General features: G+C 48.1%; 2 long non-coding RNA genes across 5 annotated transcripts in view; one reads left to right on the plus strand and one right to left on the minus strand.

The window, feature by feature from the left end:
* Positions 1–8360, plus strand: part of LOC120887597 (uncharacterized) — a 27175-nt gene extending 18815 nt beyond the window's left edge. Inside the window, exons 2-3 of the long non-coding RNA XR_013434909.1 lie at positions 2863–2964; positions 7742–8360. This is a non-coding gene — a long non-coding RNA (uncharacterized LOC120887597). The remainder of the gene's footprint in view (positions 1–2862; positions 2965–7741) is intronic.
* Positions 5829–25368, minus strand: LOC144375282 (uncharacterized). Of its 4 annotated transcripts, XR_013434907.1 has the most exons (6): positions 25246–25368; positions 24742–25119; positions 23621–23697; positions 22261–22533; positions 17117–17311; positions 5829–16759 (listed from the first exon to the last, which is right to left on the minus strand). It is a non-coding gene; the product is annotated as an uncharacterized LOC144375282 (long non-coding RNA). The 4 variants fall into 4 exon arrangements; XR_013434906.1 differs by lacking the exons at positions 24742–25119; positions 25246–25368 and having other exon boundaries at positions 5829–13945; positions 14825–16759; positions 23621–24713; XR_013434905.1 differs by lacking the exons at positions 24742–25119; positions 25246–25368 and having other exon boundaries at positions 5829–15268; positions 16493–16759; positions 23621–24704.
* Between the last annotated feature and the right edge of the window lie 1841 nt (positions 25369–27209).

Raw genomic sequence — 27209 nt, forward strand, 5'->3', positions numbered from 1 at the left:
GTCATTAAGGTTGATTTTGTGACTTCTCTGTAATTGCTTTTAGCCAGAAAAAAAAAGACCCATCAGCACTAGAGACCCTGTCATCCTTCTCTTTCTGGTGTGTAGTATAAAACCTGGCATGTACAAGATGTTCAGCAGCCACTGCTGAATTAAAAGCTGTTTTTCAGAGTTAAGTGTAGTTTGAGTGTGTTTCAGTGTTTTATGGCCTGCGGCACACTCAATCTTTTTTCTGTTGCTGTAATATCTCTTTGTATAAAGTAGTCGATTGGCTTTGAACATGGTTCAGAATATATTGCTCATTAAAGCGAGTTCCAGACAAGATGCCACAGAGATTAGCCCCAATGCTCCAAAGTAGCACAAAGTCTCAAGGGCATAGTGTAATTATTCATTTGCTAAATAACACAGACACACAATGGCTTAATTACAGTGTTTTGCTGTGAAATAGGATTGCAGTGATTTCCACATCAGAGTATCTCATTAATGAGATTTGCTAACTGTAATTGGCAATATTGTGAAATGCCTTCTTCTTTTAAATCATTTTCTAAATTGCTAATGTCATTTGTGGGAGAGGAAATTTCCCACACACTCTCTGTGGAGATAAAATGCGTGTGCTTCAGAAAATATTCCATGTTCATTTCTTCCTAGGTGGCAAGATGCAACACTAGGAAAACGGTTTGCATATTTTGGTATTTCTCTGTCTTCACATCATTGACATTCAAGTGATTACCAAGCAGCGAGAATCCTCAGGTGACCCAAACCATCAAGGGTCACACCTTTGCCTTCTGGTTCTGCCCCCAGCTGTCTCTGTGACCAGGTTGAGACAATTGACATTTCTGGGCTCCAGCCCTCAAGTGTAACCTTCAACCAAGGACCCAGAGTGTTCTGGGCTCTTTCCCAGGCAGCAGGAATACAGGAGCAGGCAGGGTCATTGCATTCCAGAAAAAGACAAAAAATGCTTGTACTGAGCTTTACCTGACATCTTTCAGGCTAGGTGTGATTGCTTTAGGCTAAAGAACATGGGCAATTGAGTACAGAAATGCTTGGGAGTGGCTGCTCTAAGGAGATTGGCAGGAAAGCTCCTCCAGGCCACAGACATATTAGCAGAAATTGGAATAATAATCAGAAGCCAGTTTAAGAAATTTGGAAGGAGAACACACCAGGAGGAGGGAATAACTAAGAACCCTGGAGATCACTGATCTCTTCTCTCCCACCCCACCCCTGTACTAGGGATTAAATCCAGGAGCTACATCCCCAGATCTTTTGAATTTTTATTTTTAGAAAGAGTCTCTCTAAGTTGCTTAAGACCTTGCTAAATTGCTGAGGCTGTCCTTGAACTTGCAGGTCTCCTGCCTCAGCCTCCTGAGCCACTGGGATTACAGGCATGCACCACCATGCCTGGGTAGAATCTCATTTACCTCTTGAAGTGCCCCCCCCAGCATTGAAACTCCATAACTTCCATATGTGGCATCTCAACAGAGTGTCCACGTTTCTCCCAGGATAGCCAGATAGGACATCTCCCAGATGTCCCGGGAAATCCACTCTCAGGGGTTTTATTAGGAGCTTTGCTCCTAAATGCTTTGTCTTTAACTAAGGGTGCATGTATTTTTAATGCCAGTGTCTTGGTCTCCATTTCCAATATTCCTTATCTGGAATTTCCCCACCCTTTTCCCTCATTCAGTGCATAGGACAAAACAAAAACCCTCCCAATCAGAACTTCCAGATCCTTGGATTTTTCCTCTTAATAACTAAAGCTCACCAAGAAGTGGGTGAGATTTAGGAAGTATATTGCCCTGTTAATATACTCAGGCCTGAGTAGGAAAGGTGCCTGAATTTGGACGGTGGTGTCCATCATGTCAGACTCTGCTGCTGACTGAGGAGTCCTTTCTACTTGTCCATCACTGTTCCATGAAGTGGTGGTGGACCCACTGGGACAACCATGGTGGCTCATTCCATTGGTTCATCCTGGAACATGCTGGCCTGGTCTGAGGAAAACTGGAAAGAGCATCAGGAAGGAGGCTCATCCTAGCTGTGTGCCCACTTGCCCACTCATGGCAGGCAGCTTTGGGTTGACTGGTGGGTCCCATCACTCATTTCTGCATGTATACTTTCATATCTTCATTCTAAGCACCTTGTCCATGAGGGAAAGCGGGTGCAAGGTCAATCTCAGAAATGCACAATGCTATCATCACATAATTACACCCACACTATGCACAGAAGTTTGCACTCATGACTGGTCTGGGACTTCTTCATGCAGAAATGCACAGGATATGTGTTTTTGCACAATTAGCAAAAGTAAAATGTTTCACCTTCAGCTACTTGAGCTCTCCATCTCTTCTCACTTTCCCCTGGTCACATCTGCTTTCCTGTGGGGTGACACTGATCCAGGGTGGTTAATTGAGAGATCCATTTAACTCTGATTTGTCAGGAGGCAGCTACAGAGGCTGTAGAGTTACAGGTGGCCCTGAGGATGTGGCTTCCCAGGTACACATGTTGCTGACTCTGCAGGTTTGTCCAGTGTTGGGACATGAATATGTGGGGCAGGGGACATGTCAAAACATTACTGTTGTTCATGTTACCCTGCTCTGGAGCAGGGCAGGGAGGACAATATTGTAAGATTGGAAATGAGTGGAGCAGAAGCTCATCCATGGAAAATTCTTGAATATCTTCCAAATCTACAGATCTTCCAAGTCTTGAAGAGACTCAAGAGAACATTGAATAATCCTAGAATTTGCATGATTGGGAAAATAATAGGTTTTAAGACCAGACTATCTAAACTAAAACATTTCCAAAACAAATAAAAACATACGTTTCCATGAGCCACACCAGAGAGTTAAACAAATATTCTTTCTTTACTCTTTATAGGAAATTGCATTATAAACTGGCTTGTGTGGAAGAGACCATCAGAGTGAGCACTGAAGAAGGCAGAGGATTTGGGGAAGCAGGAATTTTATGGGGGTGTATCAGGTAATCAGTTAATAAGTGTATTTGTGCTATTTTATAATTTTGAGGCACTTGCAATGTTTATTGAGCTTTTAAATTTTTATACTTTGTTGTGATTTTTTTCTAAATATGAATGTTGTTTCCATGCCTAATATTATATTTCTCATGTTATCACATTTTTCATAGAGAACATCGCTTTCCAAAAGTAATTACATGAGTTTCTATCCCAGTAAGACCTGGGTTTGCCGTGCCTGTGACTGATAGCTCTCTGGGTTGGCCGTGCTCATCAGAGAACCGATTGGTGGGCAGGGAGCGCCAGAGGAGGCTGGTGGTGGTCACCTGGGCCACGTGGTTGGCAGGGTCTGTGAAGCCCAGTGGGGGCTCCCCCTTCCTCGGGTCTCAGGGGGGCATTCATGTTCCCTCGCTGTCCAGAAGGAAGAACCACCTCTGCTTCAGCTGTCTCCAGAGGCTGGTGTGGCCACGTGAGAGAAGCAGCAACCACCTGCCCAAGGGCCTCGGGTCACCTCCAACAGGGACAGCTTCCAGGGAGGAGCCTGATCATGATCCACCTCTTGTTTAGGTCTCTGCTCCGTCCCTGACGGCAGGGAAAGTTTATTCCCTGGAGCCATGCGTGGACGGAGTGGAGAATGTGGGAGTCATGTGGTCAAACCCTGTTACTTCACCGTGACATTGCTGGGGTAGGCTACGTGGCCAGCCTACACAGGAAAAGTCATTCAAAGCCATAATTTAGAGTGACATCTCACAGATAATGCTTACATTCAGCTTTAAAAAAATAAGAGACTGCCTACATACAAAGTCCTGTCCATTCTGTCCTTCATGTTTATCTGCCATCTCTGTCTAATCTAGCCCACCACACTGACATGTGCAAGTACACACAACACACACACATGTGCACACACAGATCCACACACTGAAGTGTCCATGCACACACACACACACACACACACACACGTACATACTGCCTTGGTTGGGATCTGGAATGTCCCCCAGAGGCTCATGTGTTGAAGGTGTGGTCCCCAATGCATCCACATTCTGAGGTGGGGCTTCTGGGTAGTGATTGGCTCCTGAGGGCTCTGACCTCACCCAGTGGGTTAACGATCTGATGGCATTATTGAGAGGATAACGTTGTAAACTGTTGGAGGTGGGACCTAGCTGAAGTAGCAGGTCCTTGGCAGCATGCCCTTGGGGACAGTGTCTTGTTCCTGGTCCCTTCGCCTTCTCTGTTCCTGGCTGCCATGGATGGGGAGCTTCTGCCATGATGGTCAGCTCAGACAGAGTCATGGAGCTGCCAGCCTTGAACTGAATCCTCTGAAGCTGTGGCCCAAATAAATCTTTCTTCCTTTTAAGTTGCTTCTGTCTGGTGTTTGGGCCACAGTAACAGAGAGCTAACACACGTGTCCATGTCTGTGTCCACATCCAGAGCCATCCCTTTGCCCGTTCCAGCTGGGGTTGACTGTCACCTACAAACTCACAGTGCAGTGGGTGTGTGGGCTCATGGTGACCCTCTTCTGTGTCACGTGGACCAGTCAAGATGTTTGTATCCAGATCCATTGGACATCCAATGAATAGGACTGGGGGGCAAAGGAAGGAGCAGGTGGCCATTTATTTAGCAAGAATTAAGGGTGTGTTAGGGATGTGCTTGTGGAGAGGAGTTGGTCAACACTCTCGTTGTTTGAAAACATGGATTTGCTAAATTCAAAGACAAGCTGGCCAAGAACTTCAGCTTGGAGCTCTCTGTGGCCACTGTCTCTTATCGTGAGCTTGGCTGACAAAGTCGGTCAGATGTGAGATGTGGGGTAGGGACTCCGTAGATTGTTTCATGAGGAGGACTGACCATAGTACCTTAAGAGAGTCAAATTTCTGATAAATGGGTTTATTAATAACTTCCATAAAAACAAATGAGTTTAATCACTTCAACTTAGGAAGTGGTAATTTGAGGGAGTAAGATCTCACACATCTGCACTAATTTATTTCTGCTCTATGAATTAAGAGCAAAAAGCAACTAGCCTGATAATCCCTTGGCAGACTAATAAATGAGAAACAGACTTTTTAAATGGGAAATTAATATAATTAGAAAGCTATTAACTTTTTCCTCTACTCCAGGATCATGGAATAAGTGAACCACAGGGATCCTAAACTTCAAAATAATTAAATTCCAAAGAAGTTTTTTGGTTTAAGAACTATCTGATTTTTCTAAGTTGCAATATCGAACTGTGCGTATTTGGAGATGTGTGTGTGTGTGTGTGTGTCTCTGTGTGTGTGTGTGTGTGTGTGTGTGTGTGTGCGCACGCTCTTTCCCCTCTGTGTTTGGGGAGCTCCAGCGTTGTGCAGCCAGGTCCTGTTACATGCTGAGCCTGGTGCTACTGCTGCATGGAGTATCTGGTCTGCACAACTGCAGTGGGGTAGCCAGTGGCCACCACCTTCAACAGTGGGGAAACTGAGGCACTCAGAGTTGAGGCTGACTATTGGCTCCGGGCAAGAACCCATGCTCTTAGGTTCTTTGGTCTTCTGCTCTGATGGATAAAGACCTAATAAATGGTGAGCACACAGAAAGGGGGAATTGGGTTAAATCTCTGGCAGCACAAGCCAGGCCTATTGAGGGAAGTGGAAGGGAGTGGCCTGTGGCATCCTGGATTGAATCTCAGGTCACCCACTGAGAAAGCTGCCTTGAGCACCAACCGGGATCTGGGCGGCTTCTTCTCAAAGCTCATTTCTGGGAAAGCTTCCTGTGTGCCTTACCTTGCTCAGCTCAAAGAAAAGATCTGCGAGAGGACTGGAGGCCCTGGCAGAGGAGGCCAGGTATGTGCTCCAAGCAGAAGGCTTATGTCTATGTAAATGTATAAATCCATTATGTTATTGCTATGAGGTTCTGTTTATATTTTTATTGTCTACAGCAGGAGAGCAGTGAGACTGAACCCACTGACTCCATCACGGCCAGAACAGCAATCCAAATATGTCCCCAACCCTGCCAGGTGATGCTGTCTTATTGTGATGGCATATGTCTCAGGTGATGGTGACAGGAAGCCAATGATGAGGTTTTAACAAAAAAAATACAAAAAGAAAGATGAAAGATAGGGAGGGAGGGAGAGAGGAAGGGAGGGAGGGAGGGAGGGAAGTAGGGAAGGAGGAAGGGAGGAAGGAAGGAAAGAAGGAAGGAAGGAAGGAAGGAAGGAAGGAAGAAAGGAAGGAAGGAAGGAAAGAAGGAAGGAAAGAAGGAAGGAAGGACAACAATTACCCTGGTTGGGGACTAGGTGACTCAGGTGGGTGGGAAATGTTTGTAGGACTCTATCTCCATCTTTTCACCCACTGCCTTTTGTGTTGACTTCAACTGAGTCTCCTCATGTGTTGGAAGACGCGACCTCCACCATCGGGACATCTGGGGGTTATCGTCCACCTGCCCAGCAGTCTAGGTCAGAGACATAGCAGACTAGTGAATATCCAGTGGATGTCCTTGATTTTGACAGATGGTGTGGGGGTGGTCTGCCTCCTCCTGAGCTGGCCTGCAACAGGGCCTGCAGGACAGTTGCTGACCATCCTGTGTCTCCGCTCTTTGGAGTCAGGAGCTGGTGTCTCCTCAGATGGACTCTTGGGTTGAGTGGGAGAGGACCAGTGCCTCACATGGAAATAGTCTGCTGTTGCTAGGTGATGGAGGAAGGGATTTATGTGACCAGCAGACAGGAAGGAGGGTGAAGCTTGATCAAAAGGTTGATGCAGAAATGCTAAGGCTAAGTTGCACCTACAGCCCTTGCTGGGTGGGGCAGGATGTGCTTCTAGTTCCCCCTAGGACACAAAGCATGAAGGGTGTGGAGGAAGACCGTGCTCAAGGAGCGTCTCCTGTGCTAAGCTGGTCCAGCCGGGGCAAATCTTGGGCCCTTTGGTTTTGTTGCCAGAGCACAGCAGGAACTTTAGATATGAGGCCACAGAGGATCAGAGTGACTTGTACAAGGTCACACAGGTCGAGGACAGAGCCTGATGGGTACTGCAATCCCTATCTTTTCTCTCCTCTATACTTTCCCTCCAAAATAATGAACTCCCTGGGTCTCAGTTCAGGCTACTTTTTAGAAGCCCTCTAACTGTTCCTGATGAATGAAACAGCTGTTTCAAAGTCGAGGAGTGTGTGTGGAAGTTGAAGGTGCATCATTCTTTCTTTTGTTGGCCCTTGGGAATGGTGCGCTCCAGTGCTGGTGTCGATGGCTGAGCGTCATTCAGCATCCCTGCAGCTGGCAGCATCCATCCCTACTTCCCATAGGATTTGGTGGTCGTTGCTGCTCTGAGAAACATTTTCCAACAGTAATTCCTAGCAGAGGTGGGGATGGATCTATAAGTCCCCAGCATTAAGTACAATTTACTTCATCTTTCACTCACCATTTCTGGAAGCTGCACATTCGTAAACATCCCAATTTGTGGGTTGGAGCTGAGGAGGTCCCATGGTGGAGTGAGGCTCCTATGGAATGCATTGTATAAATGGGTCCCAAGTGCAAATTTCTTTGCTTTTTTCTCTCTTTTCTGGACACCAGGGTTCTTCATGAGCTGTATCTTCAGAGCATCTTGAATTGTTACTAACATTAGGGGAACAAGAGAGAGCAGAGAGAAGTTGTAAACAAGGAAGACTAACATCCTTTCAAAAATGTGCTAGGAGGGTGGGTGTTATTGGCGGTTTAGTTCCATCTCTAGATGAACTGATTGTTCATAAGATGGAGAAATAAAATGGTTTGCCTCCTGTGACAACTGTCAAGTATACGTTTTCCTCTGAGGCTTGCTTTCCCTTTTTGTTTTGTAGGTCCATCTCCCCCTTGTTTGTGGCCGTGTCTGTAACTGCTGGTCCTCATGGCGAATAGGAAGGAGGAAGACACGTCCCTTGGTGACACACCCAGCTTGGGTGTGAATGCAGGGCAAGTCCCCCCTCCGTCCACCCCGCTCGCTGTCTCCCTTACTATTTTCTCACAGGTCTGGTTGGAAGGAGAAAGCACAGCTGTGAGCCTTGGTTGGCTGAGCCATGTTGAAGACTTTGATTCTGTTTGTACATAGAAGTGAGGTTTGATTGACATGGAAATGTCTGAGGGTGACATTCATTGTCACTTCTTCCCTCCCCTTCCTTGGTTCTTTTGAAACTGGGAAACTCTTTTCAATGGAGCCTCTCTCTGAGGCAGATGGATGTCTTCTTTCCATATGGAGTGGACATGGCTGTTGTCGCTCCTAGAGAAGGAACTGAGTGTGAAGCCCTCTCTATACAGGACTGAATGTGACATCTAGGGCTGGATTTGAGTCATTCACATGTATAACTGTTGTGAAATCTTTCCCCCAGACAAATGGTGCCTATGTCCACCAGTTTGTGTATATTTTGACTTGAAGCACTCCCATGCCCTCTCTGGGCAACAGAGATGATGTTAGAGTTGCAATGGTCTCTGCATCTGCTGTTGCTTAGCCTGAGCCACGGGGAGTTCTGTAGGCAGTGGACATCAAGTGAGCAGCATCTCCGAGGTCCAACATGGTCTTCTGGGGAAGGCAGCTGAGTGGCTGCATCCACAGCTCTTCCCTTGAGTGGAGGGTGACCCTGTGGGCCCCCTCGTCTTCTGCTGGGCAACTAAACACCTGCTTCCAGGAGTGTACCAGGGGAGCCACCCCCTAGACTCCTGGGCTGGTCAGCTCTGGGTCCTCCTGCTCTGCTCAGCATGTTGCTGACACCTCTGGCCATTCTGTATCGTGGGAAGCTCGCTCGGGGGACTCTTGGAGAGGCCCTCCCACTCTCAGGTTGCATATCTAGGCAAGGGTCAGTTCTCCACCTTCCGCTTGCTCTGCTGGTGAGCACTGGCTATGGCAGCCACAGTGCCCACAGCAGGTGGTGATGCTGCTTGTGAGTCTCACAATTCTGAGCCCCCAGATTTCTACTGCCTCGAACGACCAGCTGGTTTCAGGGGTCCTTGGAGTCTACCTCACCCATCCTCTTCATATTGATAGATGGTAAAACTGAGATCCAAAGGAGGAAGTGGGTTGTTCAATATTCCCAGACTCTTCATGGCAGGAAGACCCAAAGTTGAACCCCACCTGCAGCCCAGCACCAGGGATTTAAGATACCTGTTTCTTTCCTTATTCATCCCAACAAAGGCTCCCGTGCAGGATGCCAAACACACTTGTGCAGGCTGAGCACCTGAGGAAGGCAGGTTTGCATGGTCCAGGTGAGCACCCCCCACCCCACCCCTGGGACCTGCAGAGCTGTGTCGTCCTCACCCTGGGAACTGTGAACCACAGCCCAGGTCATGTGGTATCCCCCTGAACCTGTCCCCAAGCAGCCTAAATTCTTCTCACGCATCTCAATCATTGGAGCAGCTGTGGATGTTTTCAGTCTGTGTTTAACAAAGTTTGTTGATTTACAAATGACACACGGAACAATTTGGCATCTGATTAATTTTGACAAATGGATATAGTAACACAAGTAACACCAAAATCAAAGTAATGAAGGTTTCCCATGTTTTAAAATATCCCCTTGTCCCTTCACCAGGCAGTCTCCCCCAACCTGTGGCCTCGGACAAGCACCCCCCTTCTTTCCTTCCCAGTAGCATGCATTTGACCCGAGAGAGACACAGGTGAAGTCACTAAGCTTGAAGCCTTTCATTGCTGGCTTTTCCACTTGGCAGGATGCCTTTTCCCCAACATTTTTATTAAGGTATAATTAACTAGAGCAAACTTTTAAAAGTACAATTTGGTAATATATATGCATACATACACATATATACCTACATACACATGTATACATGTAGATAGGTATATATGTATGTGTATGTATATATACTTATATATGTAAGTAGGTGTATATACCTATACATGTATACATATATATGTATATACATGTATATATACATATGTATATATTTGTATCTGTGAAACCATGTCATAATCAATTTAGTGAACATATTCTTCACACCTCCAAATTCCCCACATTCCTTTGTAAATCTGACCTTCACCCATCTGCCCATTTCTCACTATCCCAGAAAGCCTCAAATCTGCTTCCTGTCTATAGATAAGTTTTCACTTTATAGAATTTTATGTCAAGAAATAAATCAAAAAGCATAGACTACTTTCTTGGAGTACAACTTATCCTTCCATGAGAACTGCCATTTAAAGAGCAACAATTTTTAATTTAAAAAAAATCAATGTTACCCAGATTTTGTTAAGTATCTTTTATACTTTATCTAAAACAGGATCTAAACTGTATCTAGACTGTTTCTAATTCAGGATTACGAAGATTCTCATACATTTTTTTTCATGAAGTGTTATTGAGTTTTCACACTTGCATTTCAGATTCATTGGTTTGTCTGCGGCACAGAATATGAACAAAGCTCATTTTTCTGGATGTGACTATTAAGTCACCCTGTGCCTATTTGTGGGAAGGGATATCGTCCACTGACCTGCCATTGCAGCTGTTCACAGGCCAGCTGTGAAGGGCCGATGGTTTTAAATTATAGTCTAAGTCAAATATTGCAGAAAATAGCCACTAATGACTTGAAGAAAACACAGGCATGATGGGTTTGTACCCCCCCCCCCAGAGCCCACCACCAACCAAAGGCCTTGATGTGGTTTCACCCGCTCCCTTCTCTCCACCAGCCATCCATTAGGGAGGTCTTGGCAGCAACGCTCCTAAAACAGAGGCAAAGGGGAAAGTCCAAGTCTGGAAAAGATCTAAAAATAACATAAGTGAACCATGTCTAGAGTGCGTGAAAACCCTCCAACTTCAAGTAAACATGGGGAAATTATGTGAACAGACACTTCACTGAAGGAGATAAACAGATGGCAAACAAGCACAGAGCCAAGACGCTCAGCACCGCGAGTTCTAGGAAACGTGGGTCAGAGCCGAGTGTGAGGCTCCGCACGCACATTCTCAGAAGGCCTGGTGCATGGATCGGGCCTCCCCAGCACTGGCCACGGTGCAGGCGCCTGACAAGAACAACATACGGGAGGAAAAGTTCACTTTGGCTCATTGTTTCAGAGGGGTCAGTCCATGGTTGGCCAACTCCATTGCCCAGAGGACCCCAGAGGAAGGATGCTCAGGCACGACACCAGGAGATAGAGCTCCACTCATCAGGGACACTCCATCAGCCACCTCCTCCAGTCCCACCCTATCTGCCCACATTCATCACCCTAACAATACGACTCAGGGGGTGATCCACCCACTAGGCTACAGCGCTCACAATCCAGTCATTGCACCTTGAACATTCTTGCATTGTCTCACATGTGAGCTTTTGGGGACACCTAATCGCTAAACCATAACGAGCAGTTTGTTAGAGCCAAACATAATGGCACCCCATAGCATTGAGGACATGCTTCTTCTTACAAAGATCTGTGGGACAAAATTTAAAGCCAAGTAACTATTTTATCATACTTCCATGGAAAGACCAAAGGAACCAAAGCCCACAGAAGAGAAACAGGCACAGAGGGAGGAGTGTTTGAGGGAACACAGCAGGTGTGAGGAGGAATCTGAATGCACCAAGAGGGGGTTACTGTCTCCAGGGCTTGTTCAGCAGCTCAGAGAACCGAGGGGCCCTGAGAGCCAACCTGCCTGCTAACCTCACTTGAGGGAGTCTCTGGCCCACAGGTCCCACCTCTGTGTGTGACTCTTGTGGGAGAATCTATCATAAAGCCCTGGTGTTAATATTGCAATTCATCCAGACACAGCCTGAGACCCGGGTCTAGCATCAGAGTTTCAAGCACCTTGAGCCACCCTTCCAGCCCCTCCAGGGTCCTCAGAAGGCCATACTTCCATCAAAATGTAGGAGACAGGGGAAAAGTCACTCATTGCACCAGACTGCAGATGCATGAGGTTCCCTGTCTGCAAGGCGTGGAATGATATTCAGAGGGCACCAAAAGATGCTCACGGAGGTTTAAGAAGCAACCAGAGAGCAAGACAATGCAGCTGTCATTCATTTTAACAGTCCAGTAAGCATGTCATAGAAAACCACCCTGTTCCCTGTTCTCTGGTGGAAGGAGGAGGAGGTGCAGAGACGAGAGACCCAGGAGGCTGCTTTCCTTTAAAGCACCATCCCTCCTCCGAGAGGCATGGTCACCCTCCTGCAACCTCCCTATACTGGGAAGAGTTGGCCTGGCTTACTGTCCCTCCAAGGTCTGCTTTTAAACTTTTCCTTTAGTTCAATGGTTTCACTGGGAAAGAATCTTGCTGTCTAGGAGCCCAAAAGCGCTCTGCTTCAGATACTTGCTTTATCTGAAATGGCCTTGTGGGGGGAAGTCTCTTTCCAGACTTTGATGAGGGGCGTTCAGGCTGTAGTGAGAACCAGGCCCTGGGACAGAAAGAGCAGTTTGGCCCCAGCAATTCCTCCCCCTTGGGCTCTGGGGACAGACGTGGGGCCCCATTTCTACCACTGGGGCTTCACCCATGGATCTGAGTGTTACAGTAGCCCCTGTGGTTGGGAATGGGTGCTCTCCTCCTCAAGATACCAGCTCCCACCTAGGTCAGAGAGGAAACCACACTCAGACCCACAGTCTGCATCCCACACAAAGCAAATTAAAACCCTAAATATCAGTGGGTTGTGCTTAAATTTTACCAAACACCTCCAGAGCTGTTCTATCTTAACAAAAACAATTTACGTTTTTCCAAAGTCAAGTAAAAATCAAATTTAGAAAGAACTATAATTAGCCCCCACCAAAATGAAATGTTTCAGAAAGAAAAGGGGGAATGAGAGGTGATCTCCCCCAGCTGAGGACCAGATCCTTGTCTCTCTCCTGAGGCGGGGGAGGGTTAAAGAAGACAGACATCCATCCCATAAGTCAGGATAATTTCACCACTCTGCAGCTGGAAGGCTCTGCTTTTTTGTCTGATAAACTTTAGAAATTAAGGTATGATTGCTTTTGAGCTTGAGACACTTTATAATTCACACAGCCACCTCTAAGTGACAGTGAAACATATAGTATTCTAAAAAGAGGGATATGGGCTTGAATTTGATTTAAAAAACAGTGGGAGGTAAAGTGTTCACGCTATTAAGATATAAATTATCATTTGCATGGAGAAGATGAGAGCTTGGTTCTGGCAGAGCTGACATTAAATCAGAATTACAGCAATGTTCCCCGAGTCTGGATTTAAGTACCCAGGCGTCCTCTCCTCTCGCTCCCTCCACCCTCCATATACGGCATGTTCCCATCAACCCACAAATAAAAATGCGCGTGGCGAGGGAGACGGGTTTTATGAGGTTCCTCAGAAATTCTTTCTCGCTATTTTGACCAAGTCTCAACACGACATTTAAAATCAGAGTAAGTTTGCAGACTTAGTTCTATGGAGTCACCTGCCTGAGAAAACCACGCTGCACAGAGTCCTGGAGGGAGACGTCCCAGCCTGCTCTCAGCCTTCTGTATGAAGCCTTTTCCTCACTTTATTTCATATGACACATTGTGTTTTTTCTCATTTTTGGACACCTCTGGCTTTCATTATCTCTCCCCACATATTGACTAAAACACACAGTGCAGGGAAACTCAGCCTGCAGACAACCAGGTTACGTCAGCATCTGACGCCACCATACCAACCTGAAAACCAGCCTTGCGTGTTATGACAACCAGTGTCCCCGCAGGGCACAGAGGTAACATAAGAAAGAACCCTGCTGTGGAGCGGAGCTGTCCAACAAAGAGCCTCTGGCTGGCCAGACTTCCTCTGTGCTGTGACCCTCAGTAGCCACGTGGGACTGTCTGGCAAGAGAAGTGTGGCTGGAGCCGCCAGGGAGCTGGATTTTTATTTTACTTTATTTCATAATTTCAGTTTGAGCATCTACATGTCACTTGTGGGTGCCAGTTGGACAGCAGGGCTCTGGAGACATTTACATCTACCCACTCGCCTGGTGCTGAAGGAAAAAAAATGAAAAATTCTTACTATCCCAAGAAAGGCGTACACAGCCTTTCTTGGTAGAGGGTAGAGGTAGACTTTCTTGGTCTTGGTAGAGGGAGGTGTTGATTCCCTTGTCCTCCATGTCTCTTCTGGGAATGACCACTGTGGGGTGGGAACATGTTACCCTGGGTGACATTAACTAGTTACTCTCTGTAATGGTACAAATGACAATAGCCAGTCCTCAGTCCTCAATATGCCCTTTCTTTCTAATGGAAACCTATTTTTTCTCTTTTTTGGGGAGCTACCAGGGGTTAAACTCAGGGGCACTCTATCACTGAGCCACACCCCCATCCCTATTTTGTATTTTATTTAGAGACAGAGCCTCACTAAGTTGCCTAGTGTATCGCTTTTGCTGAGGCTGGCCTTGAACTTGGCCTTGAGATTCTCCTACCTCAGCCTCCCCAGCCACTGGGATTACAGGCATGTGCCACTGCACCTTGCTGACCTTCCTTTCTAAATCAGACTTTCCTATGTGCATATACTATAGGTGTCCACCCAGCATCTGTCCACCTATCTACGTCTGGTGGTCTTGGTAGAGGGAGGTGTTGATTCCCTTGTCCTCTGACTCATCCACTCCTCTGTGAAAAGCCAGGGGTACATCCAGGCCCCTCAACTCCAGGGACACCTCTGCTTCTTGCTTTGCCAAAAGAACATACATGGGTGTTATTTTGCCTGTGTGGAGCCCAGGTTGGGAAGCCCTGCGTGTTCTGAACTGCCATCCACTCTCTGAGAGGCATAACAGAGGGTTCCTGTGATGGCCCATTAGGAGCCCAGGAGACTGCGCTGAGCATAATGGCCACGGGGTCTGCCTAGCCCAAGGCAGCTCAGTTTCGTCAGCATCTGTCCCCTAGACACATGACCACAATGGATTTTGTCACTGATGGTCTTAAGCAGTCCAAATTAGGCAACACCCAAACAAATAACAAAATAGTAATCCTAAATGCGACTCGTCAATATGTGGGATATAATAGTCTCACTCACCTGACAGAACACAGAGCTCACAGGATGGATTAACAACTTTGCATCTTCTATAAGAAACCACTTTAAAATAATGACAAACTCCATGACCCCAAGTCTGTGATGTTCTGAAGAAGCCAGATTTACAGGGACATCGAAAAGACCTGTGGGATTGATGGGGGCTCAGGGAGGAGTAAGGAGATGCAGGGTGGTGGGACCCTGTGAGTGATGCCACCTGTCCTCATGCATTTGGCAAGACCCACAGAGCACTCAGTGCTGAGAAGCCCCCTGTAAACCCTGGAGCCTGTGAGGGCTGCGTCTGAGCAGGCTCCCTGGGTACCCACATGCCACAGGTGCTGTCACTGCTGTGGGGTCACACTGCACCTGGAGGTGGGTGAGCAGGGCACAGTGGAAACGTGGCTCCTTCCACGCAGCTCTTCTGTGAGCCACAAGGTGTCCCGAGAGGTCCTGTGCGAGAAGATGTGAGAGGGTTCAGAGGTGGAGGAATGGGTTAGAGAGGCTTAAACCAATCAGTGCCTTAGTCCCTGCAGGGATTAGCTGGGCATCACTGTAGGCAGGTGGGGTGTGGCTGGAGGAGTGGTCATTGGGGACGTGGCTTTGGGGTTTATATTTGTCCATGGTGAGGGGAGGTCAAGTGCTCCTTCTCTCTCTCTCTCTTACCTGGTGCCATGTCCTGAGCTGCTCTCCTCCTCCACACCCTTCCGCCATGATGTTCTGCCTCATCAAGGCCCAGAGCAATAGAACTGACCTTCTATGGACTGAGACCTCTGAAACCATGAGCCCCAGATAGACTGTTCCTCCTGTAATTGTTCTCATCAGGTCTTTTGGTCACAGCAGTGACAAAAATCTGACTAAAACATACTCTACAAAATAAAGACTGTATTAAAATGAACAAACAGCTAGTGTGACGGAACCCAGGGGTGTGGTGTCTGTGTCCGGGCCAGCCTCTCACTCTCCACTCTGCCTGCCCCTGGCTGGGCTTTCCTCCCAGGCAGACTCTCCTCTTGTGTAAACTCTGGCCCTTCCAGGGCCCCACCCCTAAAGCTCTAAATCCCAGAAGAGAGAGGTACTGTTTTTGTTTTTGTTTTTGTTTGGTTTTTGTATCAGGAGTTGAACCCAGGGGTGCTTACTCATTGAGCCCCATCCCCAGCCCTTTTTATTTAATTTTTTTTACTTTGAGACAGGGTCTTGCTAAGTTGCTTAATGCCTGGCTAAGTGGCTGAGGCTGGCTTTGAACTTGAGATCTTCCTACACAAGCCTCCTGAGCCACTGGGATTATAGGCATGGGCCACTGAGCCTAGCTGAGAGTTGTACTTGTAACCTGTGGTTCCTAAAGGAGATGTTCTGCCCCTGAGGGTCTCCTGGGCATGTCTGTCCAGGTGGGTGTAATGCTCCAAAGAGGCCCTGGGCCCCTGCTCTCCCTGCGTGTGCACAGAGGGCTGCGTTGGCTTAGGAGTTGGGAAGCAGCTCATGTGGCCTCCTAACTGCCGTGCCTGACCAGTTTATAAATGGACATGCTTCTAGGGCAGATTTGTTCAAAGTACCTGACTCCAGGTACCCAGGGGAAATGGGAAATCTGCCTCCAGATGCCCAGGGGCGGCTTGTGAATGTGAATGAGCTAATCAGAGTGTCTTCAAGCTCTCTGCATACCTCACAGATGGGAGCGCTTACATGAGTCAGGACCGACATGTGGCGGGAGACCATCGCGATGCTGCCCATTGGAGACTGTTCTTATGATAGCAAATGTAGTCTGAGGGTCTGGCTTGAAGTTTCTACAATATTTTTCAAATGAGATCTTAGAAAGAAAGACCAAAGGCTTCAGCTACAAGTCTTTGCAGGTTTGCTTTAGCAGGCCTTTGACTTCTCAGAATTGGTGCATCTCACGGAGCCCTGGGGCAGGGAGAAGGCCTTCCACCACGGAAGGGCCCTGGTCAGAGGCTGGGAAAAAATAAATAGAAGGACAATCAATACAAATTTAATTTAAATGAGGCTATTAAGATTTGAATCTCGACATTCTGCTCTTTAGCATTATTAGTAGTTATGTGTGTTCCCAACCATTTCACTAACAACAAAATGCAGACAGACCAACAGTGTCATTTAGAAGATCCACTTACCCTGTGCACCATGTGTGCCACCCTCCCTTGCTAATCAGTTGCTAAGCCTAATAGCTGTCCTTGGCTGGGGTGTTTAATCACATTTTGAATGTGATTCTCAGCGTGTATTAGGAATAAGTGGTGTGACTTTCTAACAGAGAGACGCATGAGGTTAGGCCATCTGTATGTGATGCCTTCTTACCTCGTGATTTAGAAGGCAGCCTGTCTGTTCCCAGGTGAAGGAGGGCTGTGACTACTGCTCAGGGTTCAGCTGAGTTCAGATGGATGCAGTGTCTCTGGGGTGATTTCCTCAGGAGAGAAGTCCCAGGCAGTCCATTGCCACTGCTGCTGTCCAGGGCCTGCAGGGGCCACTTGACTCTGAGGTCCAGTTCTGGTGCTGTGAAGACATTTCAGCAACATAGGCCTGCTGGCTAAGTCCTGGGAAGGTGAATTGTCCCTGGCTTGGAGCTCTGCAAAATGTGTTGTTAACTCCTAGAGACAAGAACACGTACCTCTCCACCCACTGGCTATTTGGGGTTGTGATTCCTTGTGGTTGCATGAGCGAAGGCAAATAAACACATTAAGCCTGGAGTTAGGTCACTGAGCCCCCCCATCTGTCTGTGTCCATCCACCCACATGAGGATCAACGGTCAATTGTGAGAATATGGGCTGCCACCCAGACCACTGGTCACAGAGACTCAGATTGTGTTTCACTCAATCTAAAACACTCTGTTTCAGGACCATGGCAGAATCATAAAGCAAACCCGATGGGGAAGTCTGCACATCACTCTCTCCCAACTCCTGCTTCCTAACAAGTTAAGCCGTGAAGTGCATTTTGATTTTATACAGGCTAATAGTGAGTCAGATGGGGTTAAGCCTCTGCAGACTTCCCTCTGGAAAATGCTCCCCAGTGGACCTCAGAAGCCCTGAAGTGCCTCCTGAACATATCATGGATGCAGTCACACCAGCTCAGCCATCGGAAGGAACATCAACTTCCATTCTGAACCCATCTGTTGTCTCCATCCTTTAGGCACCAACTCCCACGCAAACCTCAACATTATTGGGAACCTCATCGTGCCGAAAACTGCACTGTGATGCATCCTGCACTGCTGTGTCCTGAACATGGTAAACTCACTTCCCCTCCAGAAAAACAGCTATTCAGGCATTGAGTAGCTTCCCTTCCCTATCCTGAGCAGCCTTTCCCAACTCTCCAAACCGAGCAAGTCTTAGGAATGATGGGAAGCAACTTTCTTATTATTTGCTATCATGTCATATAAGTATCTCAGCTTGTAATTGCTCAGAAGAAATTAACATTTCCTAACCAAACCCCTGCAGGTGAGGGCATGGGCAGAGCCTCACCCTGTGATTCAGGACTTCCCGAGTGGGCAGCATCAGCCAGCCGTGGGGAAGTTAGAAACTACATCCACACAAATATACTTGCAGCAAGAGCAAGTTACCTTAGACTAATTATCCTGCAATGATGGTTTCAACTGGGAGCGTCCTGTCTCCAAGGGGACATGGAGCAGTGTCACCCTGAGATGTTACCAGTATCTAGCAGGGAAGCCAGAAAAGGTGCTTCAACATCAGACATGCATCTATCAGCCCTTGACAAAAAGAAGAATGATCTGATCTAAAATGTCAGTGCCCAGACTGACAGCCCTGGTCCTATAAGAAGGAGTTGGAGGCTTTTGTAATTAACATGATGAACCAACCAGGCGATAGGACCAAATTATTGGAGTCCCATTAGTGGGAGACGGAGGATTTAATTTCTGCGGCAGAAGAGTGCTTCACTCCAAGATATTGACACACTTCAGGTTTATGAGAGTCCGAAAATCCCCTCCATTGAACTCCTGCCCAGATGAGAAGTGTTGGAGAGACCTCGGGTTAATTGAACATTATAAGAACTCTGATTTGGTTTTTGACCCAAATGGCATACAGCGTACCCTTCTACTCGGGAGCTAATTGTTGCTCCCTCACTGGATTCTCCAGCTTCTGGGGCTGGAGGTATGTCTGTGTGTCTATGCAACCCAGTGCCCTTGCATTTGGAGGATGCTGGGAATATATACCATTAACCTCAGTTTCTGTTGCCTTCCTTGTATCCTCTCAGACACATGCAGGCACATGTGTAAGTGTGTGTGTGTGTGTGTGTGTGTGTGTGTGTGTATGTGTGTGTGGTGTGTAATTTTGGACTAGCTTTAACTTCTTTGTTGTGTTGGCATTTAAATAATCACTGGTGATTACGAGAGTCCCCAGGTCACTGTGATTTTTCTTGGAGAGAGATGGTAATCCCTGTCACTATCCACACTCCGTGGGGAAATTCACCTTGACTGTCCCTGTCAGTACTGAGTCAGTTGTGACAAAAGCTCCTTTCAAAATCTCAGCATTTCTCTGCCTGCCTTGCCGAGGGACATTACCCTGAGCCATTTTCCCTCAGCCGTGATGGTCTTTCCCTTGTTATCTGAATGGATTGCTCCAATTTTGAAATTAACAAATATTTATTAAGCTCTGGCTCCCTCACAAAGCGCTGGGGGATTCAGCAGTAAACTAGATGTGGTTTTCGTCTCCAAGAAGTGGAACACACAGTCTCCGTAGACTTGGGTCTCACCACAGTTCAGACCTCAGGACGGGGGAAGCTGATGCAAGGGCAGGGACGAGAGCTGCGCACCCTGAGGTGCTCACGCAGTGCCCCAGAAGACACATGGGGACTGCCCACGTGCAGAGCCCCACCCACACTCAAGGGTCCAGGGTGGCCTGGATTTGCTAATTTCCTCTGAGGCAAAGGAAGGTCTGCCTCTGTTATGGAGGAAGTGGGATTTGACAGGGATGTACTTGGCTGCCAAAATCCTAAAATTCAAACAGCAAAATATTAGAAGGCAGTTGATGGGCAATGAGAGCAAGAAAGATGAGTGTGAAGTTGGGGTTCATAGGATAGGACCCAAAATATGTCTCCTGGAAGACGAAAGTACCTAAGTGATTTTAGTCTGCTGCAGACTCACAGTGGTATTATCTGTCCATCCTCTATCCATCCATGTGTCCACCTGTCTATTCATCCATCCATCAGTCTCTCCCTCCATGTGTCCATCTATCCGTCCACCCATCGGCCCGTCCTTCCATGGCTTATTTGCAGAATGCCTACCACGTGCCAATCACTACTAGAACAGCAGCTCTGAACACGGACAATGTCCCCGCCCTCGTGAAACTGTCCCCCCAGCGGGAAGGCACACAGTAAAATGGGTAGAATACCTAGTGTGTTAGGTGCTCGGTTCTCTGGTGAAAAACAAGGCACGGCGGAGGATAGCGAGACCAGGCTGGGTGGAGGGGTCATGGTAGAGTCATCAGCAAGGCCTGACCCAGGAAGGGGGGTTGGCCAGGAGACCTGGAGAAGGGAAGGTGGCCCATGGGCACAAGTGAGCTTGGGCCAAGGCCTGGCTCAGAAACCAGTGGGTGCTGGTAGCGGGGGACACAGTAAGGAGGCCAGAGTGGCCGGGGCAGTGTGAACAGAGGAAGGCCCGCAGCGGACTGCAGAGGGGCCTGGGCAGTGCAGGCAAGGGGCTTGGGGTGTCAAGACTGGACAGGCAGGAGGGGCCTCGACTCAGCTGGGCCAGGTGTGAGTGGGTCGAAGGTTCTGGGTGGAGGAGCAGCACTCAGATGGTAACAGGGTCACTAGGCTCTGCCCGGAGAGAAGGTGGTGGTGGAGGCAAAGGCAGAAACAGGAGACCATTTGGAAAGATGTGGCAATAACCCAGGTGGACAGTGACAGTGCTTGGGCCAGAGAAGAAGGTGGACAGATGAGTGTCCCCAGGCTCTTCTTAGAAGCAGACAGTTGATGTCTGGGTCACATCCTGTAAGAGTCACACCCGGGTCTTCTCAGATCCCTGTGGCCATTAGAACCCATGCCACCCCAGTCTACCTAAGGCTAGGAACATTCTAGAACACCACTGCTGACTTGATTGCCATCCAGGAAGCAGGCCAGGCCGGGTGCTTGTTTGCTCTAATGTGCTTCTTGGTTTACCTTGGAAACTAACTGGCTCTGAAGCGATTTTCAGGCACTAATTATGGGAGATGAAGGTTGACAGATGACAATGTTGTTTTGTGAGTTTTTTTTTTAATCAACTTTTTCATCTTCCTCTAAACTCCACACACTGCCTTCTTTCTTTCTGAAGGAAAAAAAAAAGTCTATTCTCAAAGGAAGATGTCACATGTCCCACGCTCACATAGGGCTTCCAAGGCACCTCTTTCTTATAAATCAAGAACCAGGAGATCAGTAGTTAATATATATATATATATATATGTAACTACTGACCAATATATATATATATATATATATAACTACTGACCAATATACATATATATATATATATATATATATTGGTCTTTAAACCGTGTTGCTTATTCAGAACAGGACAGCACACGTCATCCTCTGGAATATCCCAGTTCTCCATCAAAGCACTAGTGGCATCCTTTGGAATATCTCTATTTTCAAATCTTAAAATTAGTGGATTGTGATCACACACACAGTGGGTTGGACCACTCTGCCACATCTGCACATGCACAGAACATAGTTTTCCAATCTCATTCCCCCACACCTTCTCTTCTCCCACCCTGCTCTTGCCTCTACCTGATCTGCTTGCTCTACTCTGTTGATTTCCTATTATTATTATTATTATTATTATTATTATTATTATTATTATTATTGCATTATAATAAATAAACACGCAGGTGTGCTCATTGTGGCTGACTTGTGGGTGGACATGGCCTAATTTGGCAGATTCCATTCCCTGCTGCTTCCCCATGGCCCTCCTCCCTTTCTCCCTCTCAGTCCCCTGCTCTACTCCATTTCCCTCCTATTTGTCATGAGCTCTTCCTTTAATGTTCTGTTCTCTCCCTCAAACTTTCACAGATGAGAGAAAACACTCGACCTTTGACTTTCTGAGTCTGGCTTATTTCACTCACCAGGTTGTTCTTCTATCCCATCCATTTAGCCACAAATGGTGGGACTCCACTGCTCTCGAGAGCCAACTCCATCAGGGACGTGGCCCATGATTTCTTTATCCCTTCGTCTGCTGATGGGCACCTACCTGGACTGGCTCCATAACTGGGAAATTGTGAATTGTGCTGAGATATCTTTTAAAAATATTTGCAGATTTACTCACGTCCTGAATTAAAAGCACAGCGAAGAGAACACAGGGGATTGGGCTAGTCCCTGTGTCCCCAGATTCCCTGCCAGCACTGTGTGGAGCAGAATTGAGAAGGGAATGCTGGGAATAGGAGCCAGGAGGAAACTGCTGTCCCCCAACCCCCAAGACAGAAGCAAGGGAGAAGCTGGCGCCCTCTCCTGGCACCCACCATCCTCAGGGCTTTTTCTCTTGACTTCACACTTAACACCTCATGCTGCAAGATGGAGGTCAGCAGTCCAGGTACCGTGTCTGCGCTCAGGTGTGGCCAGCAACTGGAAGGGAAGAGGTGGTGTCCCTCACTCAGGTGACAGCGGACATCCTGAGGGCTGCCAGGGAATGGCCCTGGCATCTCATTGGCCAGCACTGGGTGACACCATGGTAATCTGCCAGGCTCTTTGCTCTCATCTGGTGTCCCTGCTCCCAGGAGGCTGCGAGGTGAGCTCTTGGAGAAGAAAGAGAGGAAGAGAATGGCAGCAGGGAGTCAGCAAGCTCTGCCTAAAATTGTTTACTCTCCTCTTTCAACGCTGACAGCAACTCTTGAATTCGCGCACTAGGGCTTCCCACGGGGACACTGGGCACAGGAAACTGCTGAGCATGGCCAGGTCCATGCAGCCGGGATGTGCTACAGTCTGGCTGGGCACAAATAACCGAGCTGCCACAAAGCCTTGTAGGTTTAAACAGCAACTCTTTTTTTTTTTAATTGGTTGTTCAAAACATTACAAAGCTCTTGACATATCATATTTCATACATTAGATTCAAGTTTATTCCCGAACTCTCTCCGGCACTCTACACACACTTCCCGGGAACACCTCCCTCCACCAGGCACCGTGGTGCCAATTCTCCTGGAACCCCCGCAAGAACTCAACAGGAACTCCAAAGTAGCAGGCGCCCAAGGCAGCAAGATCCATCCTAATCCCAGAGCTGCCCTAATACCGGAGCAGGGTCACCTTTCAACCATTCCCTCTAGCAAAATGCCAGGCATCATTCTGACTAAACTGTGGCTCTCAACAGGGATGTGGTCAAGCTGACTGGAAACATGGCCTTGATGACCTCAGGAGCCCAGGCGCTCCACTCTGCTGCCAGAGTGGGGGACCTCCGGCCTTGCTGGTCGCCATCCCACAGCACTGGGGGAAGGTGGCAATTCCCGTCCTGGGAACACGTGCACCATCCTGGAGCTGAAGGGTAGGCATGAAGAGATCCACAGCCAGCAGCCAGGGGTGGCCGTGGGACGGGGCCAGCCCCAGCTGTCCACACGGCACTGGGCTCGCTGAGCCGAAGCAGCAGGACAGTCAGTCCACAGAGGGAGAGTGGCTGGGACCCTGCCAGGGAGCAGGGCAGCGGGGAGTGAGGACCCCAGGTAAGGGATTTCCTTTGTGGTGATGAAACTCTTCTGGAACTAGATGGTTGGGTGTCCTCCGTGATACCACGTTACCCCTGTAATCGGTTAAGAGGGTAAATTTCGTGTTATGGGTATTTTAGTGCAATTAGAGAAATAAATAAGACAAAAGAGAAAGCCCTCAAGTACTCACCAGTCAGTCCTTGAGTCGTCTTTCCTTCATGTCCAGCTGTGGCATCTATTTAGTGTCCATGGGTACCAGCCCCTGCTCTGAGGTAAATGGAGAGTGATAAATTGATTTAATGGCAACAGGAGGGGTGAAATCACCAGCACTTCTGTAACCCAGGGGCCTGGTATTTCTGTTTCTGAGGATCACTATAACTAGCTGTGAGCCCCCAAATCCTGTGTAGCTAATCCAGGGTAAAAGCTTGTTTTCCTCTGGAGCCTATAAAACCCCTGCAGGCGTCTTTCTGTGACTCTGCCCACTGTTGGTAAGTTATCTGAAGCTGTTCTCGTATTGAACTCCTCCTCTTCCTCCTTCCCTCTCTACTTGCTTTTCTTCAATTACACGAGTCCGCCCAGGACACAGAATAATAGCTATATCCATGGGACCTTCCAAGTAGCCAAGCCCGTTTATGTAGGCTCCAGGAAAATCTGCCAATCAACCTAAACCTAGGTGCTGTTTGTACCCTGATGTTATAGTTTGGGAAACTGAGGCACAGACAGGATGGGCAGCGTGCCCAAAGTTATGCCTGAAATTCCACGTGGGAGCCTAAGTCCGGGCCAGAGTCAACATCAGTTCCCTCAGCCTGACCAGCATCTCTGAGCATGAGTGCCGTGGAAGTCTGTCCCCACCAGGGCTCATTCTCATTTCACTGCCAATTGATTCAGCCCTTCTGCCCCCAAAGGCGGCTGATGACCCTGTGATTCCTGTAGGCGCTGCAGTTCCAAGGGGTCTGTTACTGTGTCAATGAACCTCTGCACAATGATACTCCAGCCACCTGACCCCGGGGAAGTGCAGGGTGGAGTTCATCTTGGAGTGGGGTCCATGCTTCACCTTAACGGGTCTGCTTTGTGGCCTCCAGGGGACGTCCAGGAGGACCCCTCCCTAGGTGGACAGTGCTCCTCCTTCATCTCCCCCCTGATTGCAAATGGCACCACCATCCATGCAAATGCCCTGGACACACAGACCAGGGCTTCTCTCAGGCTCTCCTCCCACCTCCCACCACGTCCGGCCCGCCCACAGGTCCTGGAGTCTCCAGTGCATGTAGTATGGGCAGGACTCACCTCCCTTGCCTTCCCCAGCCGCCTCACCTCCCCAGGTGGCCCATCTCAACTCCAGGACCTTTCAACTCCTGCCACCTTCCAGCTTCCTGATGATCTGGTCCCCAGAGGTGGCCACGGTCACTCTTTCAGGCCAGACATCAGATGTTTTGCGTCTCCTGCTGAAGATTCTCCTTTGACTTCCAGCAATTGGAAGTAAACCAGCATCTGTCGTCCGTTCCTCTAGATCTCTACTGATGTGCCGCTGCCACGTGCTGCCCTCATTTCTCGCTGCTCTCTCTCTACCTCGAGGTGTTCCAGCCTCCTTTTTGTTTTTCCAGGAATAGCCCAGTTTTGCTCCCACCTCAGGGCCTTTGCACTTGCCAGCAAAGCCCTTCTCCCCAGGCCTGGCTTCGGCTTGCAGTCATCCTGGAGTCAATAAACATCATTAATTCCTCACCCGTATCCTGTTAGCTATTCTGTCTTTTAGTTATTCTCTGTACCTCAAAACTCCATTCTGTCCTTTACTCAGCAGTTTAAAAATAATTCTATTACCTGTTTATTTGCTTACGTACATCTGTCTTTCTCCAGCTGTGTCCTCCATGAAATTGTGGATCTTGCATGAATTTAACACTCTCTCTTCAGAGACTCTGGGTGCAAACTTAGCCAATGGTGGACATTCTGTGTTTTTGGGGAAGCATCTGTGCACAGAAGGAGGAAGACCCTTCGGGCCACCTTAGAGCATCTTGGGTCTCCCTTGACTCTTGAAACTCTCAGCTTTGGCAAGTCTTTGGCTTGCTGGGTTCTAGGGGAGGGGAAGTGGCCTTGGTCTTGGGACATCCTGCTTCTCTGAGGGGACCAGCACTCCAGGCCCTTGTGTCTCCTGGAGAAGGCTGTAATCCCCTGGGGGCAGGTGGCCATGGTGACCCGGTGCAGGGTGCCTCCCCTGAGGCGGAGCCATTCGGGAAAGCAAGCTGGACAGGTTGTTCCTGGCTGGAGTCTCCAGGGCAGTTCAGGCAGCAGCTTAAAAAGTGACGGTTTCAATCCAGGATTAGAAACGCTGGCACGAAGGAGGAGCCAAGCTCCGTGGGAAGAGCACAGAGGAGTCTTGGTGACTCTGCAGGGAGGAGTCCTGATGGGGTCCTAGGAGAGGAGCAGGGGGGTGGCATGTGGAAGAACATGGAGAAGATGAGCACACGGAGAAGTCGGGGTGTGGTGCTCAGGACCCACCTGAGCATCCAGGCAATGAAGTGTGTGCAAGTGTGTGTGTGTGTGTGTGTGTGTGTGTGTGTGTGAGTGTGTGTGTGTACACCCATGCAATGCTGCTCTACTCCCTGTTTAATTTGCAGGTGCAGGTGGGGGCAAGTATTTGGAGATATGATGTATCAGGAAGAAGGGGAGGAATTGTATCTCAGATTCTGTTACAGATTTAGTTTCAATTCATGGCTTGCTAAATAAGGGTGATCTTTCTTTCCCTATTTCTTCTTCCCTGTTACACACACACACACGCACACACACACACACATTTTTGCATTTTGTGGTTGCTTTATTGCCCATCTCCTCTTCCCCTAACTATGGCATGCACATTGCGGGTTGCTGGCTTAGGGGCAGGGAATGGAGATCAGCTCTGTGAGAGTCCTTCAAGCAGTATATTAGAGACCACAGAAGGTTAAGCGGAACAGGATTGGGTTCAAATTCTGGCTTCCCTGTGTGACCTGGACAGCTCACTATCTGTGCACTGGTTTTCTCTTCTGAAAATTTCAGCAAACTGCAGTCCTACTCACGGCAATGGTGAGGACTCAGTGGATCATGGACATGGTGATCTTCAAACAGAACCATGGACAGAGGTTAGATTTATGTGATGAAGGGAGTGATGATAACGACTCTGACAAAGACAATGTTGGTGATGTGAGGATGGTGATGATGGTCACAAGGTGATGATGGTGAGGGTGTTTCGGTGGTGATGACCACAGCATTGGTGATGATGGGGTTGTTGCTGATGATGGTGGTGATGGGACTCTCATGGACTTTTCCCAATGATTCCTTTGAAGGTCAGCTGCTCAGTTCTTTTTTCCAGCCTGTGATAATGGTACATGCTGAAGGTCCCCTGATATTGCTTCCTGTGAACCAGCAGCCCATCCATTACTGTGGTAGGTGGCAATCCTTGTGCCCTTTTTAGTTTGTCCAACGTAGCTGGCTCCTGAGGTTCTGACCAACGTCTTTGTCTTCCACTTTAGATTCATCTGCCTGATTGTTTAGGAAGTTATTTAACTTCACCTTGTCACTCTTTTTTTTTTTTTTTTTGGAACCAGAGATTGAACCCAGAGGTGCTTAACCACTGAGCTACTGAGCCCTTTGTATTTTTTTTTTTTTTTTGAGACAGAGTCTTGTAAGTTGCTGAGGCTGGTCACAAACTTGTGATCCTTCTGCCTCAACCTCCTGAGAAGCTGGGATTAGAAGCCTGCACCACCACACCTGGCTCACCTCATTAGTTTAAAATGTGCAATGTGAGATTCATA

This window comes from Ictidomys tridecemlineatus, chromosome 2 (assembly GCF_052094955.1).
Source record: "Ictidomys tridecemlineatus isolate mIctTri1 chromosome 2, mIctTri1.hap1, whole genome shotgun sequence".
NCBI classification, from domain to species: Eukaryota; Metazoa; Chordata; class Mammalia; order Rodentia; family Sciuridae; genus Ictidomys; species Ictidomys tridecemlineatus.